Source organism: Aethalodelphis obliquidens, unplaced genomic scaffold (genome assembly GCF_003676395.1).
Source record: "Aethalodelphis obliquidens isolate GAN/ISIS:26980383/991018 unplaced genomic scaffold, ASM367639v1 scaffold7, whole genome shotgun sequence".
NCBI classification, from domain to species: Eukaryota; Metazoa; Chordata; class Mammalia; order Artiodactyla; family Delphinidae; genus Aethalodelphis; species Aethalodelphis obliquidens.
The window spans coordinates 19039555-19057419 of NW_020837951.1; the positions used below are offsets into that span (position 1 = coordinate 19039555).

Here is a 17865-nt window from a genome sequence, read left to right on the forward strand (position 1 = left end):
TACCGAGTTAGCCTTGACCAGTGAGGGTTTAGACCCCTCTGTGGTCCCAGCGCATAGGCTGGAGCCTTGGAATCTAAAGAGCTCTTTCCATCTTTCCTAAGAACCTCTCTGCTCTGTACAACCATTCCACGTGAAGTCCCAAGTGCCAGTGTGGTACCAGGCCCCGGGCTTCAGCACGGTGTGTGCCATGGCTCTTCCAGGCTGCTGAAAAATCAGCTCTAGTTAGCGTGTGCTTAAAACACGCTTTTCCAAAGCACTCTGGGGCTCCCCTGGGTCCAGGTCTCTTTCTGGAGGATAAATGAAAAATCCCAGACTGAAAGATGAATGAGCACAACCCCAGAAGGAACCTTCTGCCCCAAGACCAAACGTCCATGTTCCTTGGGCTCTGTTCCCTTTGCTCTTCAGACTCCACACTGTCTCCCTGCGTGACTTAATCAACCCCCTTGCTTTCAAATGACATCTTCTTGCCAATGACTGCACCATCTCTACCTTCAGTTTGGTTCTTGTCCTAAAATCCAGCCCCATACATTGAGTAGCTATTGCACTCTATCCATTAGTTCTCTCCGAGACCTTGCAGTGGAAGATTGGAGTCAATGTCTAGTGCAGTGGCTTTCAATTTTTTTTTTTTTTTTACCATGACCCAGAGAAAATAACACTTTAGTTCGCAAATGATTGCATGTACATGTGCACACACAAACAACAACACACACGCCTAAGACAAGCATTTCATTAAGTAATGCTTACCCTTACTATTTATAACTAAGGAAAAAAATCTTGTTATGACCACCTGAGTTGATTTTATGATGCTCTAATGAGTCACAACCCACAACTGTTCAAGCTTGCCTTTCCCTGCTCCAGAGGTGGGGACGCTAAAGATATACTTTCCTTACTCTCTTGCAGCTTTTGGGCTTTAGAATAGTTCTGTCTGAGATGGACAAGATTTAGGAATGTTCGTCCATTCACCCAGCAAGCACAGCTGTGGAGGCCTGTGGGTTTTCTGTAGCTGCATCTGCATAGCTTCCAGTGTTCAGATACGAGCTTAGTAGGTATGGCGAGCCTGGGTGTAGGGAGAGAAGCATCCATTCTGCTGACATGGTCTGTTGCAGATTCACATTGGTTCCACACCTGGCAGCAGCAGTGGCTTCCTTACTGGGGTGGTTTCCTGTTTGAAACAGCAGTGTTGTGGCTGTAGAACAGCTTCCTGACTGCAAGACTGTTGAAGAGACAGCAGCGACCATGGTGGCTCAGTGCCTAGGAGCAGCGTTAGAGGTTGCTCCTGAAAGCTCAACCTGGATTCTGTTTGCTCAGCCCTCTGACAATTCTGTAAGCCATTTAATACCCTGGGATACATGCCTTCCTGCTAAAAAGCTGGAGAGAAGTCTGCTCCCTGCAACTGATCCCTGATGGATACAATCAATATGTATAAAACTGACCTCATGATACACACCCCAGACTTGTCACTATCCCCATGTTCCAAATCTCAAAGACTACCTGAGACTCTCATGACCCTTCTTTCATGTCTCCCATCCAATCAACATCTGTCCAGTTTATCCAGTTCTCTGGTCCTAGCCACCACCATCTCACGTGCACTATTCCCATCACCTCCTAATTCACATCCCTGTCTCCTGACTTACTCCTTACAAATCACATCTCCAGACAGAATAACAACTTTCCCTTGTTCCTGGAATGATAGTAATAATTATCATTTATCAAACTTTTACATCTTATGCATTTGTCATGTACTCACTCATTCAATCCTCAAGTCAGCCCTATGAGGGAGGCACTATTACCGCCACACTGCAGGCAACAATGACATTGAGACTCTGAGACACAGTGGCACGGTCAACATCACACAGCCAGGGGTAGCAGAGCTGGGATTCAAGCCCTGGTTTGTGAACATCCCATTTCAACATTCATGTTCCAATCACTTCGAATCCAGCCTTCCTAAATTCCAAGCTCTCCAAACCAGCTCTATATCCATCTAGATCCTGCCTTTCTCTTCAGCTTCATGTGTTCATACCCACCTCCCACCTCCCATGCTCTATGCTCAGATGACATTGAACTCCCAATTCCTCAAACCTTCTGTGTTCAGCCTTGCCGCCAGGTGTTTGCACATGTTCTTCCTTCTGCCTGGAATGCTCGTTTCACTCTCTTTTGCCTGGTTAACTCCTAACATTGTTCTGAGCTCCTCAACAAAGTCTTTCTGACTCTTCTGGTCTCACCTAATTTCCTGCTGTCTTCTCTCACGCTTGCCCCATCCTTACGTGCATGACACTTTATCGTCCACCCCTGGTTCTCTCTATAGCTCTTCTCCAACATCCAAAGTCCTTGACAGTAGGAACCTTATTCAGCACTGGGTCCTCTATAGCCCAGCACAGTTTCTGATATAACAGATAGCTATATTTCTTAACTATAGATAGCTCGATAGCTATATTTCTTAAATAAATAATTGAAAAAAAACTCTTTAAACATGGGCCCCATTCCAGGGGAAAGATATCAAATAAGCCACCAAAATAATTTAAAAACTTAAAATCCTTACTAAATATGGAAATGTAAATTGAAAGTCACCTTTTCTCTTATGAACGTTTCTCAGCACTCAGGAGAGTAAGAATGTTGATTAAACAGAGGTGAAATTTTCAGAAAACAAAATCCACCTGTGCCATCAGAAATTTGGAAGGGGAAAAGACAAACGCTCACTTACTTTATTGAACCTTTTCTATAAGCCAGGTATAATATTTGCTACATAACCTGTCTCTTACTATCCTTATAAGACAGCTATATGCTATTGGAATCATTTCGCAGGAGGGGATACCCACCCTAGAGAGTTTAAATCAAATTTAACACCTTAGAACCAACTGAAGGACTTCTTAAAACCCTCATGCCCAGGCCACATCTCAGACCAATCAAATTAGAATCTCTAGAGTTAGGACCCAGGCATTAGGATTGAGCTCCCAAAACTTAAGCTAAGTTTAAAAGTCAACGGTTTAAATCCACACTATCCATACTGTGCTCTGGACCAGCAGCCTTAGTATCCCTAGACAGCTTATTCAAAACGCAGACTCTCACACTCACCCAGACCTACTAGAAAAGAATGTACGTTTTAATAAGATCCAAAAGGGATTCATGGGCACTGAATGGTCTCAGCAACACTGGTTTCCATGACTTTCCCTGGTAAGTGGAGATTACCCTGAATCCATTATGCTTCCCTGTTTCCCTCAAGCTGATTTTGGAAAATGGATTTTCCATTCCCTTCTACTGCATATGCAGATGTGAGGGTTTGGACACTGCCAAAGGCATAGTTCAGTCACTATGATGGTATTCATTTGTAATTATCATCACGGAGTTTTTAAAATTTGCTTTTGGTCCAGCTCTCTCCCCTGGGAATCTTAGGCAAGAGCTGGGACAAAATTCTGGCCAATATGTTGAAAGCTCTGGATACAGTACAGAGAGGGGGATGTACTTTCCCTGTGGCCAAGGAACAGGGAAAACAAGTTTGGGGGCAGCAGGTGGGAAAGAACACTTTGGAAACCTGACTTTGAATCCTAGCTCAGGTAATTGTTAACATTAGGATTTTGATGCGTCACAAACACTCTTTAAACTTAAATTTCCTCAGCTGTGAAATGAGGCGCATAATCCTTCCCAAAGCTGTGGGAGAAGAAACATGCAATAAGCTTGAAAAGTACACAGATGTGAGGTAATTGTATTATATTCCATATTCACAAAGGAGTTTGACTGTGGGAAAAGGAGCAGGGGGAAAGGTTTGAGAGGAATGAAGTTCCTCAAATTCACCGAAGCCATGTCTCCCTTCTGTGGCCAGAAAAACTAGCCATTTGACAAACAAAGGTGTCCGTGAGACAAACACCCGGACGTACTTTTATACTGTCCTGGATAACTGTCCTGGATAAGCCAGTGGAATACTTGGGAGATAGAGTGTTGACAGTCCCCTCCCTGTGTCTCCCTCATGGCAGCAGTGGATTATTGGTATTTGCATGTCTTTTTTCCTACCTAGAACATCTAGAAGGCAAGACTCTTCCTCTGAATCCACGGCACCTAGATCAGTGTCCGGCACAAAGTCAGCACTCGGAAAAAGGAGATTTCACTCACAGCGAGACAGAGAATTAATGGGTGAGGATGTCAGTGCAGCTAGTTAGGAACATGCTGAAAAGAAGTTTTATCCCTCCCACTCCTGGAAGGCTCCAAGGGAAAACCAGCTGAAGTACGTCATCATTTCACCCCCTCTGCTAGGGGCACAGATGACGTAACTGCCATGACCTTCTGACTTTGCCTTCTGCTCTCACAATTAGTTTCATTTTACCAGCTGGCCTCATGCACACAGCATCAGGCACAGAAGAAGACAAGGGAAGAAAGGCCATCCGTCACGGAACTGACACATCAGGATGAGGAAAATCAAGAAAATGCTTAAGGAGGCTTGATTCCTACAAAGTTACATTCTTACACTCGAATATATAGTCTTAATTGGATCTGATCTTCCCATGCTCCTCCTTCAATAACTATGGTGTGTTTATTTAAACAGCTTTATATTATATGAATACACATAACTGATAACACTTAATGAATGCTTCCTTACCAGGTTCCCAGGCATCATACTGAAGCCTTCAAATACTGTAGGCTATTGCGTTCTCATAGCACCTTATGAGAGATTGCCATTCCCGTGTTACAGATGAGGAAACTGAGGCTTGAAGAAACGCATCAGCAAGTCCAAGTTTAAGCAGCTCAAGAGTCAGGATGTAAATGCCCGAAGTCTGACTCGAGAGCCACATCCCTAAGGACACTGCACTGCTCCGCTGTGAAGCCACCTGACTTTGCACATGTGATTCCTTTGTCTACAAGGTCCTTGCCCTCCCTTGTCAGCTTGGTTAATGACCTCATCCATAAAATCTCAACTCAAACATTATTTCTCAAGAACCATTCCCAGGCTAAGTTAGGCATTCCACCTGGGCCTTGATATCCTCACCTCCATTAAAACACTTATCACCTTGTACTACAGTTGTATGATTATGTGTTTGCTTCCCTTGTTAGACTGCAGACTTCTTAATAAGACAGTGCTTAAACAGAGGACACTTCTCCTGCCAGTGTCTACAAAATAAAGTGATTCTTGCTTCTAAATTATTTTGGCATGATACCCCACCATTCACACCGTACTCTGGACTCTGGAAGGGACACTGCTACCTTGAGGCTGGTAACCGTACATCACTTAGCCTTTACGCTTCATTCTGGCTGTTCTTCCCCATGGTCACTGTCATTGCTAAGTGGAAAACCATGAACTTGAAGATACCAATCACTCTAGGCCTAACTCCACACAGCCAGGCAACATCTCACTTCCCACTATCATAATTACCCAGGCCTTTTCATGACTGAGAATCCTAACCCAACTCTTCCTGGCCCCAGAGAAAGAAAGAAGAGTGACCACCCCCAACCCAAAGTGCCAACTCATTTCCTGCCCAGAATTAAACACTTCCCAAAATGAATGACTATGTGAACATCCATTCCCTTCAGGGAAAATCCCCTCCCCACCTACCAGGTTGTCATCTTACCCTACGACCCCAACCTGACAATCACCTAACAGTCCAATATCGGTACCCCTCCCAAAGTTTACCTTTATCTGCTACCACCTTGTTGTTCTAGGATAGTTCTTTTTTTTTTTTTTTTTTCATTTTGGGGGTAGTTTTTCTTGGACATGGGAGCCAACCGGAAAGAACTGAAGCTAGAACAATTTGAGCATCTGAAAGGCTATTAAACCTTTTGGAGATGAGGCACCAGGGAAGGTGATATACATGTATCTATTTTGTATATATCTTAGTCTGAAGGGGATGGATACATGGGTGTATTCACTTTAAAATTCTGTTGAGCTGTACACTGATGATTTATGCACATACTGTATGCATGTTATAGTGTAGGATCATTCTTGATGCACAATGGGAATTTGATAGATATTTGTTGAATAAATGAAGGGTTTGCTGAAAACCATCTCAGATGTCTGTACAGTACTTTAGAGTTTACAAAACCACTCTTTCAAGTGACAGATGATGCACTGAGCTGGTAGGGGCAGAGCTGGAAGCCCCTAGTATTCTGATTTCTTGCCCAACCTATACTATATTCTGGGGTCAGCAAACAATAGCTTTGGGGCAGCTGCATGTTTTGTAAATAAAGTTTTATTGGAACACAGCTGTGTCCACACATTTATATACACTCTATGACTGCTTTTCTGCTATTGATACAATGACTACAAACTAAGTAGTTAAGCCAGGATGCAAGAGAAGCTCTATGGCCTGCTAAGCCTGAAGTATTGACTATTTGGTCCTTTGTAGAAAGTGTTTGCCAACTCTGCTATATACTGCTGGTGACTCCATATATGTTCAGATATACATACTTACATATCACACACACACATCCTAAATTCACTCACAAACAGAACCATTTGGCCACTGCCTCTATCTGAACTTCTCAATATTATTAGCTGTGAGAAGGGAGTATCAAGTATGTTGGAATCGTGTATAGAATATGTCTGTGAACACTGAGTGACAGGTTCTATGGGCCCATGCATGGGCTTATCATGGCAGTATCTATTCTAAAAATATGAGTAACGAACTAAAAGAAAAGACTTCAGAGGCAAGTCCACCAAAAACAATGAGAAGGAATAACTTCCAGTAAGAGGAGACAGAACCATGAAAAAACGGAATAATTTTAAATCACAACTTGGACCCCTTAGCTCAGTTTTGTGAAAGCCCTACACACCCTTATAATTGACCCAGTTCAGTCCCGTAGTAATATGATGGCTGACACTGAAACACATTTCTTGTATTATTTTCATTTTTTATTATTATTAAATCGTGATGACTTGAGTTAGAGAAAAAACTGCCAGGAGCTTTCTAAGTCAAGAGCCTGAATTAACCTTTGAGGACAATGAGTTTTTTCTTTTGGGAAAAAACATTAATGGACCTTTTAGTTACACAAAAACAAAGCAAAGATCTTGTTCTAAAAAAGAGGCTTGAGATGTGAGGATTTGAAGTTCTTTACAATGATGAAAAGGTTTTAAATGGATGTCTCTTTCTAAAATAGGGATTCAGAATGCACTGCTCCAAGAAAATTATTGTTTGCTCTTAGATGTTTTTCTTCAATCAGCTACCCAGCGGAGTTTGGATACAGAGACAAGATGGTGGCTGGAGGGGTAGGAAAACATAACTTCCATTTACACTAGTAAAGGGGACTTAAGTGAATTCTATGTGAATTATGGAAACCAATATATGGCTATTTTCTGGACTCAATTATCCAGACTCCCAGAAACATACTATCAGACGTAAGGTCCTACTCAAACATGGGGCCAAACCTAACACTGTGAGTAGTGGAACATTATTGGTGCCCAACAAAGACAAGGTATCATTATTACTCCTCTTTGAATCACATAGTAGGTACTTAGGAAATATTTATTGATTTGAATAGACGCTGAAATCACCTTTAAAAACAACTTCCTATATTGAATTTTTTCCTTTTAGTTCAGTCTCTCTTAAACTGAAGATATTCTACGTAAATACTCATTAAATGAGCTCCATATTGTTATATTTTTAAAATAAGTAACTAAAGGCTCCTTTTAAATAAAGGACTGCCAAGAGTAGCATTCTATTTCAGAGAACATGTGGTATAGGGAAAAACTGTGAAAGACTGAAATTTAGTGGAATTACTGACTAGCTCATAAATTCTAATTATTTCAAGCTTTTGTTATCTCTGATATTTTTACAACCCTTAAAGCTGCAGAAAAATGATAGTAATACAAATAATTCTTGTCCATAAAAATGCAAATTATGCCCCCATGCAATGCGACTGATTACCTTTCTGTGGATACTGAACAGTTCTGCAAGTTTTTCATCTACTGTAACCCTCTGCCTGACCCAGGGAGAGTCAGGTCTATTAGCACCTCAAGAGAATTCTCTTTGGTAAACACTGGTCTATACCCTTTTCTGGAATTGTTAACTCAATAACAATTGGCCAAAAATTTCCTTTGGTTTTTAAGTGAAAATAAAAGACACGTTTTTTATTTTCACCAAGATCTTTATTGAACAAACTCTTCACCGTTTTGTTCCACTACCTTCTGCCATTTTTCAGGCAACTTCATAATTCCACTTCCCAAAACTTTTTAACTTTTTGAGCAAAGAACTGTTCCAGGTGCCTTTTACAGTCTTCCAGGAATTGACGTTTTTTCCATTAAGAGAATTTGTAAAGACCGAAATAAATGGAAATTTGAAGGTTCAATGTCTGGTGAACACGGTGGACGAAGCAGAACTTCCCAGCCAAGCTGTTAACAGTTTTTGCCTGGTCATCAAAGAAGCATGTGGTCTTGTGTTATCCTGATGTAAGATTATGCATTTTCTGTTGACTAGTTCTGGACTTTTTTCGACGAGTGTTGCTTTCAGTTCGTCTAACTGGGAGCAGTACTTGTTGGAATTAATCGTTTGGTTTTCTGGAAGGAGCTCATAATAGAGGACTCCCTTCCAATCCCACCATATAAATAACATCACCTTTTTTTGGATGAAGACCGGCCTTTGGTGTGGTTGGTGGTGGTTCATTTCACTTGCCCCACAATCGCTTCCATTCCACATTGTTGTACAGTATCCACTTTTCATCGTCTGTCACAATTTGCTTTAAAAACAGAACGTTTTCGTTACATTTAAGTAGAGAATCGCATGCAGAAATACGCTCAGGAAGGTCTTTTTCGCTTAACTTATGTGGAAACCAAACATCAAAGTGATTAACATAACCAAGCTGGTGCAAATGATTTTCAGTGATTGACTTGGGTATTTTGAGTATGTCCGCTATCTTCGGCATGGTATAACGTTGATTGTTTTCAATTAATGTCTTGATTTGATCACTATCAACCTAAGCTGGTCTACCTGACCACGGAGCATCGTCCAGCAAGAAATTTCCAGCGCAAAACTTCGCAAACCACTTTTGACACATTTGATCAGTCACAGCACCTTCTTTGTACGCTGCACAAATCTTTTTTTGTGTTTCAGTTGCATTTTTACCTTTCTTGAAATAACAAAGCATAATATGCCGAAAATGTTGCTTTTTTTCTTCCATCGTCAATACTAAAATGGCTACACAAAAATTCACTAATTTTGATTTTTTTTTTACATGCATGCTGATATGACAGCTGTCACAATACAATCTAACAAAATTGTTTCAGATGACGTAAAGGACAACTAACCGCTACTAGAGCCATCTTACTGAAAAACCAAACGAACTTTTTGGCCAACCCAATACATATATGAATATACATATACATGTATATCTCATACTCACAGACGTACATGTACTAGTGACTGTGGTCCAGATTTATAGCATTCAGGTAGTCCAGCTATTTTTAAGTAGTATTTTTGTCCAACAAATAAGATTTTTTGCTATTTTTAATCTGAATATTAAAATACAGAAGAAAGCTAAATGCTGCATTGAAAAGGAGGCCTATTGTCCCTATTTTACTGAGAATCAGAGATGAAAATCACCTAGCTAATAAATACTAAATGGAAAAACCAGGACTCTAACCCAGATTTTCAGGAACCAAATTAGTTTTTATTCTATTTGAGAGAAGCTTTCTACATCTCTTTCTCTGAATACTTAAAGAAGTAAAATCTCCAATAATAGAGACACATACATATCCCAGAAATATCACCACTTCAAAAAGGATCAGGCTAATGGTATTTCAGAAATACAGTTACAAAAAATACTGAAATCCCAATATTATCATTTTGCTGTTCTATTACAGGTAGTAAATTTGACTAGCACAAAGGAAATGCAAGAAAAGTACAAGACTCAGATGTGCTTTTATAGAGCTTAAAAACTAATTTGGAAAATAAGTTATATGTACACAAAACAACCAGATAAAAGTATGGAAGAGTATAAAATGATATATTAAAAAGCCCAGTGAATGTGATAGTATCAGCTAATAATAATATCTAACATGTAATGAGAGAATACTGAGCCAGACATGAATCTAAGTGCTTTACATCCAAATAACTCTTTAATCTTCACACGTATCCTATGAGGTTGGTCCTATTATGATCTCCAATTTAAAGGTATGGAAATGAGGCCCTGAGAGATAAATTTACTTCAGGGCCTGTGGTGGGAATGTCTAACTAAGGGGTGGAACTTCTGTGATACTTGTGGGATTTGACTTTGCAGACTTTGCAGGACCAGTGGGGAAGAAGGGGATCCACAGGACAAATCAGCTGTGCAGATGCGGTGGCACTGATGGAGAAGCCGAGGGCTTCAAGGAGGGAGGGTGCTGGGCAGTTTCCTGTCTGGGGGTAAAACTTGGCTAAGGCACAGCAGGAAGATTGTGGAGAAGGAAAGGGTATCAGCAAGAGGGCCAGGATAAGCAGAATAAGGAAGGATGCTCAAATGGCTCATGAAGTCATACCTTGAAAACATCCTGTCCTTACAGATTTTTTAATTCTTTGTGGCAAACTTGTTTTATTTAAAAATAATACAAGTAACAGTATCCCTTGCTTCCCCTGTTTAATTTTCAGTTTCTTCCAGAGCCTAGGTATAAAAAGGAAGGGCTCTGGAAGAAACTGAAAATTAAAACAAAAATTAAGACAGATGGGAAATTAAAGTATCAACTTTGTCATTGTGAAAGGCCAAGTCAGATGATGTAGCTTGGCTTCAGAGCCAAACAGGCCCTTCTAGCTAAATTCCTGATCTAGAGAGAACTGCCTGTTGTAACATTCCTGAATCCTGGACAAGAACATGGGACCACCAAGAGGAAGATCAAGAGAGCAGTTGAAGGAACACGCCCACTGTATTCTTCTCAGATTTAGCAAGCAGATAAGGCCACTCCACCATTCCTGCGGCAGAATGAACCAAAGAACAAAAAGAAACATAATGTTATACTAACTGAGCTTCCTTCATGTGAAACATCTGGAAAAGAGAAGTGTTCCTCACTAACACTCATCATTATTTTAAATATTTCATACTAAGAAACAAAAGAATTATATTTACAAAAGCCTACAATTAAAATCATACTCAGTGGTGAAATACTGAACATTTGTCTACTGGTTGGCAACAAGACAAGATGTCCATTACCACCACTTTTGTGCAATGCTGAACCAGCAGTCCTAGCCAGAGCAATAAGGGAAGAAAAAGAAATACACTGTGCAAAGATCAGAAAAGAAGTGAAACAGTCTATTAATAGATGATACAAATACTATAATTATAAAATCAAAAATAGTTTATAAACAAACTTAGCAAAGTTGCTGGTTACAAAGTCAACATATAAAAATCAATTATATTTCTACATACTATCAACAAACAATTGGAAAACAAAATTCAGAAAAATATACCATGTACAGTAGTACCCCAAAATATCAAATATCTAGGACTAAATCTAATGAAAGATGTACAAGACCTCCACACAGAAAATTATAAAATATTGCTAAGAGAAATTAAAGACTTAAATGGAGAGATATTTCAAGTATATGAGTTGGAAGACTCAATATATTATGATGTAAATTCTCCCCAAATTGACCTATAAGAATAAATTTTATCCTCATTAAAATCTCTGTAGGTATTTTATGTGTGGAAATTGGCAAACTGACTGTGAAATATTTTTGGAAATGCAAAAGAACCTAAAATGGACAAGACAGCCTTAAAGAAAATGAGAATTTTGCAAGACAAACTATCAGATTTCAATTTACTACAAGGTTAAGATAATGAAAACAGTAGGGTCTAACAATAGATCCACACGTACATGGTTATTTGAATTGTGACCAAAGGCTCAATCGAGAAACAGTGTTCATTTTTTTTTGCAGTACGCGGGCCTCTCACTGCTGTGGCCTCTCCCGTTGGGGAGCACAGGCTCCGGATGGGCAGGCTCAGCGGCCATGGCTCATGGGCCCAGCCGCTCCGTGGCATGTGGGATCTTCCCAGACCGGGGCACGAACCCGTGTCCCCTGCATCGGCAGATGGACTTTCAACCACTGCACCACCAGGGAAGCCCATGATCATTATTAAAGAGAAATTTGTTGGTGGTAGCTGAAACTGTGGTAACAGTCAAGTAGTGTTCTGGGGAAGCCATAAGCCTTCCAGTGACCACTTGATGAGCCAGTCTTTTAGGAATCTAGCTGTGTGACTGGGATTCTATTCTTCTTACTCCTACATGTACCCTTAGAGTAGGCTGAGGGCTCTCCTAGGTTCCCTGGAATTTGGTTTGTTTATTCAAGTAGTTCTCTGATATCAAATATCTTCTGGTCTGACCCAGGAGGGTCTCTGTTCTTACAAATGGAAAAATACCACACTAATAGAGTCTATATGTCTCGTCCTAGAGTTAGTGTTCTGTCTCGTTTGCAACTCTGTCCCCGGTTCTGGCACATAGTAGGAGCCTGGAAAGTCTATGTTGAGATGAATTCAACTGATCAGGATGTTCCAAGAAATGGATTAGTTCTAGATTTTTTGTGATTTCCCCCTCTCTTTTAAAACAAAACAGAGAATAAATTCTGGTTAAAGTCTACTTTTCAGGTAATGAAACTTCAGCTGCAATGTGTCCAAATGTGAAGTCAGTATTAGAGCAGTACTTGGACAGACAACCCAAACTCCAGGGAACTCTTAATAGGACACATGTCAGGAGTGTCCCATATGTGTGATGGCATGCTATACCATGATGGTGGGGAAGGGCCTTTTCTGGCAGATACCAGTTATACCCATCACACACATGAAAACTGACCTGCCCAAAGCACCTTTCATTGCTACCTTCCAAAAGAGGCCTTAAACAATGACCTATTTTTGTTCCCTTGTCTGATAAAGGAGGAGACTGAAGTTCCTACAACTAAACTAAGGGATACCAACGAAATCAAGGTGAATCAATGCTTTGGACTTTTTAATTCTCTCACTTCTGAATTCCTATCCAGTACCCCATGGACTCTAAAACAAGCAGCTGAACATTTTATGAAATCAGTGTGATGAACTGGAAACAGCATGGGCCTTAGAGACAGAATTCCAATCACACACATCTACTATTTTGTCTTGAGTTCTTGAAAAAGTCACTTAACCTAGCTGAGTCTGTTTAATCACCTGCAAAATGGGTATAATTATGCCAATCTTGTAGTGTGTTTGAAAGGATTAGAGATAATGTAGGTGAGCCCCTGCTGCTTGACTCACAGGAGATACTCAATACTGAGAACAACCAGACATCCATTGTACACTGGCAGACTTCTTTCTCTGGACCATAAGACCCCTGGAAAAATGTAGTTTCATTTTCCTACTTTCTTGAGTTGACTGTTGACTGTTTTTCATTTATTTCCACCTTTTCTTATTTAGTACTGAAAATATTTAGGGCTCTTCCTTTTCTTTTGGGTAAATCACATACCTTTTGAAATAAATTATTTTTATCCTCCAAATTTACTTCCTTAAATGTTCTGACATTGTCACTTTGATTTCCTCTTTGACACAAAAAGATTTTTAGTTTTCTGAAAAATTTTTTATTGAAGGCAACAAGATTTTTAAATGGGAGTTTATAATTTTTATTTTTTCAATTTCTAAGTGGTTTGGGTTTAAAAAATTATTATTATGCTTTAGATTTTGTCCTCTATCACACTGTGGAAAATAAGTATGGCCTATACAAGTGTTATCCAATAGAAATATAATGCTAGCCAAAAATAGGAGTCACATATGTAATTTTAAATACTCTAGTAGTGACATTAAAAAAGGTAAAAAGAAAAGTGAAATTAATTTTAATATTTTTATTTAACCCAATATATAAAAAATATTATCATTTGAACATTAGTCACTATAAAAATTTTAATGACCTATTTAACATTCCTTTTATTTGGAATTAATTCTAGTGTGTGTTTCATACTTACATCCCACCTCAATTAAAACTAGCCACATTTCAAGTGTTCAATGGCCAGATGTGAACTGTGGTTATCATATTAGAAAACTCAGGTCAATACTCTTTGTTCTTTAAAGAAATTATTAGAGTAGTTTTAGGCTAAAAGTATGGTAAAATTCTGTCCCATAGGTGCTTTAAAAAAGGTTTATTCTTTGTTTGTAGGGATCAATGTATTTCTATTAGAAACAGCTTATAAATTATGTTCATGCCTCTTTTTTTTAACATCTTTATTAGAGTATAATTGCTTTACAATGGTGTGTTAGTTTCTGCTTTATAACAAAGTGAATCAGTTATATATATACACATGCTCCTATAACACTTCCCTCTTGCGTCTCCCTCCCTCCCACCCTCCCTATCCCACCCATTGAGGTGGTCACAAAGCACTGAGCTGATATCCCTGTGCTATGCCGCTGCTTCCCAATAGCTATCTATTTTACGATTGGTAGTGTATATATGTCCATGCCACTCTCTCACTTTCTCCCAGCTTACCCTTCCCCCTCCCCATATCCTCAAGTCCATTCTCTAGTACCTCTGACTCTTTATTTCCGTCTTATCCCTGGGTTCTTTATGACCTTTTTTTCTTAGATTCCATATATATGTGTTAGCATACGCTATTTGTTTTTCTCTTTCTGCCTTACTTCACTCTGTATGACAGACTCTAGGTCCATCCACCTCACTACAAATATCTCAATTTCATTTCTTTTCATGGATGAGTAATATTCCATTGTATATGTGCCACATCTTCTTTATCCATTCATCCGATGATGGACACTTAGGTTGCTTCCTTGTCCTGGCTATTGTAAATAGAGCTGCAATGAATACTGTGGTACATGACTCTTTGAATTATGGTTTTCTCAGGGTATATGCCCAGTAGTGGGATTGCTGGGTCGCATGGTAATTCTATTTTTAGTTTTTTAAGGAACCTCCATACTGTTCTCCATAATGGCTGTATCAATTTACATTCCTACCAACAGTGCAAGAGGGTTCCCTTTTCTCCACACCATCTCCAGCATTTACTATTTCTAGATTTTTTGATGAATGGCCATTCTGACTGGTGTGAGATGATATCTCATTGTAGTTTTGATTTCCATTTCTCTAATGATTAATGATGTTGAGCATCCTTTCATGTGTTTGTTGGCAATCTGTATATCTTCTTTGGAGAAATGTCTATTTTGGTCTTCTGCCCATTTTTGGATTGGGTTGTTTGTTTTTTTGTTATTGAGCTGCATGAGCTGCTTGTAAATCTTGGCGATTAATCCTTTGTCAGTTGCTTCATTTACAAATATTTTCTCCCATTCTGAGCGCTGTCTTTTCGTCTTGTTTATGGATTCCTTTGCTGTGCAAAAGCTTTGACGTTTCATTAGGTCCCATTTGTTTATTTTTGTTTTTATTTCCATTTCTCTAGGAGGTGGGTCAAAAAGGATCTTGCTGTGATTTCTGTCATAGAGTGTTCTGCCTATGTTTTCCTCTAAGAGTTTGACAATATCTGGCCTTACACTTAGGTCTTTAATCCATTATGAGGTTATTTTTGTGTACGGTGTTAGGGAGTGTTCTAATTTCATACTTTTATATGTACCTGTCCAGTTTTCCCAGCACCACTTACTGAAGAGGCTGTCTTTTTTCCACTGTATATTCTTACCTCCTTTATCAAAGATAAGATGACCATACGTGTGTGGGTTTATTTCTGGGCTTTCTATGCTGTTCCATTGATCTATATTTCTGTGCCAGTACCATGCTGTCTTCATTACTGTAGCTTGGTAGTATAGTCTGAAGTCAGGGAGCCTGGCTCCTCCAGCTCCATTTTTTGTTCTCAAGATTGCTTTGGTTATTCGGGGTCTTTTAGGTTTCCATACAGATTGTGAAATTTTTTGTTCTAGTCCTGTGAAAAATGTCAGTGGTAGTTTGATAGGGATTGCATTGAATCTGTAGATTGCTTTGGGTAGTAGAGTCATTTTCACAATGTTGATTCTTCCAATCCAAGAACATGGTATATCTCTCCATCTATTTGAATGATTTTAATTTCTTTCATCGGCATCTTATAATTTTCTGCATACAAGTCTTTTGTCTCCTTAGGTAGATTTATTCCTAGATATTTTATTCTTTTTGTTGCAATGGTAAATGGGAGTGTTTTCTTAATTTCACTTTCAGATTTTTCATCATTAGTGTGTAGGAATGCCAGAGATTTCTGTGCATTAATTTTGTATCCTGCTACTTTACCAAATTCATTGATTAGCTCTAGTAGTTTTCTGGTAGCATCTTTAGGATTCTCTATGTAGAGTATCATGTCATCTGCAAATAGTGACAGCTTTACTTCTTCTTTTCCGATTTGGACTCCTTTTATTTCTTTTTCTTCTCTGATTGCTGTGGCTAAAACTTCCAAAACTATGTTGAATAAGAGTGGTGAGAGTGGGCAACCTTGTCTTGTTCCTGATCTCAGTGGAGATGCTTTCAGTTTTTCACCATTGAGGACGATGTTGGCTGTGGGTTTGTCATATATGGCCTTTATTATGTTGAGGAAAGTTGCCTCTATGCCTACTTTCTGCAGGGTTTTTATCATAACTGGGTGTTGAATTTTGTCGAAAGCTTTCTCTGCATCTATTGAGATGATCATATGGTTATTCTCCTTCAATTTGTTAATATGGTGTATCATGTTGATTCATTTGCATATATTGAAGAATCCTTGCATTCCTGGAATAAACCCCACTTGATCATGGGGTACGATCCTTTTAATGTGCTGTTGGATTCTGTTTGCTAGTATTTTGTTGAGGATTTTTGCATCTATGTTCATCAGTAATATTGGCGTATAGTTTTCTTTCTTTGTGACATCTTTTTCTGGTTTTGGTATCAGGGTGATGGTGGCCTCGTAGAATGAGTTTAGGAGTGTTCCTCCCTCTGCTATATTTTGGAAGAGTTTGAGAAGGACAGGTGTTAGCTCTTCTCTCAGTGTTTGATAGAATTCGCTTGTGAAGCCATCTGGTCCTGGAATTTTGTTTGTTGGAAGATTTTTAATCACAGTCTCAATTTCAGTGCTTGTGATTGGTCTGTTCATATTTTCTATTTCTTCCTGGTTTAGTCTCAGCAGGTTGTGCATTTCTAAGAATTTGTCCATTTCTTCCAGGTTGTCCATTTTATTGGCATAGAGTTGCTTGTAGTAATCTCTCATGATTCTTTGTATTTCTGCAGTGTCAGTTGTTACTTCTCCTTTTTCATTTCGCATTCTATTGATTTGAGTCTTCTCCCTTTTTTTCCTTGATGAGTCTGGCTAATGGTTTATCAATTTTGTTTATCTTCTCAAAGAACCAGTTTTTGGTTCTATTGATCTTTACTATCGTTTCCTTCATTTATTTCTGACCTGATCTTTATGATTTCTTTCCTTCTGCTAACATCAGGGTTTTTTCTGTTCTTCTTTCTCTAATTGCTTTAGGTGTAGGTCAGGTTGTTTATTTGCGATGTTTCTTGTTTCTTGAGGTAGGACTGTATGTATTGCTAAAAACTTCCCTCTTAGAACTGCTTTTGCTGTATCCCATAGGTTTTGTGTCATCGTGTCTCCATTGTCATTTGTTTCCAGGTATTTTTTGATTTCCTCTTTGATTTCTTCAGTGATCACTTCGTTATTAAGTAGTGTATTGTTTAGCCTCCATGTGTTTGTATTTTTTACAGACCTTTTCCTGTAATTGATATCTAGTCTCATAGCGTTGTGGTCAGAAAAGATACTTGATACTATTTCAATTTTCTTAAATTTACCAAGGCTTGATATTTGACCCAAGATATGATCTATCCTGGAGAATGTTCCATGAGCACTTGAGAAAAATGTCTATTCTGTTGATTTTGGATGGAATGTCCTATAAATATCAATTGAGTCCATCTTGTTTAATGTATCATTTGAAGCTTGTGTTGCCTTATTTATTTTCATTTTGGATAATCTGTCCATCGGTGAAAGTGGGGTGTTAGAGTCCCCTACTATGATT

The 17865-nt window shown here is 39.1% G+C and overlaps 1 long non-coding RNA gene across 2 annotated transcripts in view; it reads right to left on the minus strand.

Moving 5' to 3' along the window:
* Window positions 1–17865, minus strand: part of LOC113619775 (uncharacterized) — a 187672-nt gene that overhangs the window by 100366 nt on the left and 69441 nt on the right. The window lies entirely within an intron of this gene.